This window comes from Pongo pygmaeus, chromosome 19 (assembly GCF_028885625.2).
Source record: "Pongo pygmaeus isolate AG05252 chromosome 19, NHGRI_mPonPyg2-v2.0_pri, whole genome shotgun sequence".
Taxonomy (NCBI): domain Eukaryota; kingdom Metazoa; phylum Chordata; class Mammalia; order Primates; family Hominidae; genus Pongo; species Pongo pygmaeus.
In genome coordinates, this window is record NC_072392.2 from 22398503 (window position 1) to 22402374 (window position 3872).

The 3872-nt window shown below is 44.2% G+C and overlaps 1 non-coding gene across 1 annotated transcript; it reads right to left on the minus strand.

Annotated features, from left to right (window-relative positions):
* Positions 1-1226: 1226 nt before the first annotated feature.
* On the minus strand, positions 1227-1443 carry LOC129018576 (small nucleolar RNA U3). The gene has a single exon (XR_008495383.2). It is a non-coding gene; the product is annotated as a small nucleolar RNA U3 (small nucleolar RNA).
* Positions 1444-3872: the final 2429 nt, after the last annotated feature.

The window sequence follows — 3872 nt, forward strand, 5'->3', positions numbered from 1 at the left end:
TATGGTTACATACAAATGACAAAGTGTTAAGCACCGTTCAAATGAATAACTTGGATCTCTTATCAGTTGGCCTAGAGACAGACATACACTGTTAAATGGGAAAAGCAAGTTATTATATATCCGGGTTTTTTTTGTTTGTTTGTTTTTGAGATGGAGTCTTACTCTGTAGCCCAGGCTGAGTGCAATGACGCCTCTGCCTCCCAAAGTGCTGGGATTATGGGCGTGACCCACCACGCCCGGCCTATATATCCCTTTTGTAAAGGCAGATTAGCAAAGTTTAAAAAGATATATATTTGGGGGACCTGCACGGCAGGCGGATCACCTGAGGTCAGGAGTTCCAGACCAGCCTGGCCAACATGGTGAAACCCCATCTCTACTAAAAATACAAAAAAATTAGCCGGGCGTGGTGGCAGGGTGCCTGTGGTCCCAGCTACCAGGGAGGCTGAGGCATGAGAATTGCTTGAACCAGGGAGGCAGAGGTTACAATGAGCCGAGATCGCGCCATTGCACTCCAGCCTGGGTGACCGAGCGAGACTCTGTCTCAAAAAGAAAAGAAAAAAGCTGATGTAAGATTTTACTTTACTAAAGAAACATAGAAATAAGCATAGCACCCAAGAGTAGTTAGGTGAATACTAAATTGCTTTCCTTTGTAACTCTCTTTAAAGAGAGCCACCTACACCGCTGGCTGTCTCCCATGGCTCAAAACGCAGGAACAGAAAACATTTCGAATTGGGGAAACTCAGACAGCTACCGTATCCAAAAATGGTTAAGGTAAGAAAAAGCGGGGGCAGGAGGAGATAGTAAGGAGGGGAAAAGAGAAAAATACGGAAAAAAAAAGGTAGAACACATCATAGCATCCCGTCTGTAAAGATAAAGATTGAATCGAGGCCGGGCGAGGTGACTCTCGCCTGTAATCCCAGCATTTAGCAAGGCCGAGGCTGGCGGATCACGAGGTCAGGAGATGGAGACCATCCTGGCTAACACGGTGAAACCCCGTTTCTACTAATAATACGAACAAAACAAACATTAGGCGGCCGTGGTGGAACGCGCCTATAGTGCCTCGTACTACTTGGGAGGCTGAGGTAGGAAAACGGCATGAACCCGGGAGGCGGAGCCTGCACTGAGCCGAGATCGCGCCACTGCACTCCATCGTGGGATGGATACAAGAAAGCGAAACCAAAACAATCAAACCACTTTCTCTCCTTAAACCATTGGAAAATACGAAACCCACTCAGACTGCGTCCTCTCCCTCTTACTCTCCGAAAGGAACAGTAAGAACGATCATCAGAGGCAAATAGTAGTTGCAGAAAAGCAACACTGAAAGCCGGTTTCACGCTCAGGACAGGACGCGGTAGTTCTTCCTCGTGGTTTTCGGTACTCCACACATTCAGAGAAACTTCTCTAGTAACAAACTATAGAAATGATCCCTGAAAGTATAGTCTTAACACAATTGCCCTAGCCTATGCTAGGTCCACATCCGCCGTACACTTTTAAGTGATGGCGAGACAGTTTCACTATTTCTGATTCCATTAGGAAATAAATAGGAAAATATATTAGCAATAACATCTTTTCGACTACTATCACTTAACAACACATTTTAACGTTTTAAGTGGAAACGTAATTTTAAAAAATTGTTTTAATTTAAAAAGTTTAAAAGCAGGCATGCTAAATTAGCATAATACGGAATGACAGCCAATCACAACCTGAATTTTTAAAACGGGAAGCGTTTCTCCTGGTGTGTTGCGCCGCCTGTAATCCGGTGATCCCGGTGTTTTGAGACCCCACGCCGCGGTCCAGGCAAGAGGATACTTTGTTCTATGAGTTCAAGACTAGCCTAGGCAATATAGCAGAATCCCGTCTCTACCAAGGGGGGAAAAATAAAAAATAAAAAATGAGCTGGGCGTGGGGGCACAGCCTGTAGTCCCAGCTACTGGGGAGGGTGAACAGGATGATCGCTTGAGCCAGGGAAGCTGGCTGAGTCCGAAGCTGCAGTGAGCTTTGATCGCCCCACTGCACCCCAGCGTGGGAGACAGTGAGATCTTGACTCTTAAAAACAATTTTTTTAGGGGAGATGGTATACAATAGACATAAAATGTACCATCTTAACCATTTTTCACATATACAATTCAGTGGCATTAAGTACATTCATGTAGCCATTGGTATGTAACCATCACCATTATTTATCTCCAGAACTCTTTCGATATCCCAAACTGAAACTGTGTACCCAGAAAACAAACTTCCTTTTCCTCCCTCTGCCCAGAGCCTTTAACCACTATTCTACTTTCTGTCTCTATGAATTTGATTCTTGTAGGTACCTCTATAAGTGGAAACTTGCAATATTGTCTTTTAGTATCTGGCTTATTTCACTTATATTTGTTTTCAAGGTTCATTCATGTTGTAACATATTGCAGAAATTCACTCCTTTTTTAGGCTGGAGTGCAATGATGCATGACGGCTCACTGCAGCCTTGACCTCCAGGGCTCAGGTGATCCTCCCACGTCAGCTTCCTGAATAGCTGGGACCACAGGCACATGCCATCACACCCGGCTAATTTTTTATGTTTTTTTGTAGGGAAGGGGTTTCACCACATTGCCCAGGCTGATCTTGAACTCCTGGGCTCAAGGGATCCACCCGCCTAAGTCTCTCAAAGTAGTGGGACTACAGGCGTGAGCCACCACACCCAGCAGTTTTCTTTTTTCTTTTTTCTTTTTTTTTTTGAGATGGAGTCTCACTCAGTCACCCAGGCTGGAGTGCAGTGGTGCCATCTCAGCTCACTGCAAGCTCCGCCTCCTGGGTTCATGCCATTCTCCTGCCTCAGCCTCCCAAGTAGCTGGGATTACAGGCGCTCACCACCATGCCCAGCTAATTTTTTTTTTTTTTTGTATTTTTTAGTAGAGACGGGGTTTCACCATGTTAGCCAGGATGGTCTCGATCTCCTGATCTCATGATCCGCCCGCCTCAGCCTCCCAAAGTGCTGGGATTATAGGCGTGAGCCACTGCGCCCAGCCACGGATTTCTTAATTACATTTTTGAACTGTTCCTTGCTAGTGTATAAAAACACAACTGGACCGGGAGCGGTGACTCATGTCTATCATCAGCACTTTGGGAGGCCGAGGCGGGCGGAACACCTGAGGTCAGGAATTTGAGACCAGCCTGGCCAACATGGTGAAACCTCATCTCTACTAAAAATACAAAAATTAGCTAAGCGTGGTGGTGGGCACCTGTAATCCCAGCTACTTGGGAGGCTGAGGGTGGAGAATCACTTGAACCCGGGAGGCCGAGGTTGCAGTGAGCCAAGATCCAGCCATTGCAGTCTAGCCTGGGCAACAAAAGAAAAACTCCTAAAAAAAAAAAAAAAAGTCAACAACAAAAAAACACCACTGGTTTTTGTGAGTTGATCTTGTGTTCTGAAACTTTGCTGAATTTGCTTATTAGCTCTAGTAATTTTTGTGTGAGTATTCCTTGGCATTTTCTATATTTAGAGAGATAGTTTTATTTTTTCTTTCCCAGTTTGGTGCCTCTTATTGCTTTTTCTTACTAAAGGCTTTGGCTACAACTTCTAGTAAAATGTTGACTAGCAGTGGTAAAAGTGAACCTCTGTGTCTTGTTCCTGATCTTAGGGGGAAAGCTTTTAGTCTTTTGCCATTAAGTATGATGATAACTGTGGGTTTTTCACAAATATCTTTTATAATGTTGAGGCAATTCCTCTCGTTTCATAGTTTTATGTATGTTTTAATGATGAAATGTTAGAATTTCTTTGATGCTTTTTCTGTGTCAGCTGGAGTGACTGTTTTTTTCCCTTTGTTCTACTAATGTGGTATATTACATTAATTGATTTTCTTATGTTGAACCACCCCCTGCATTCCTGGGAT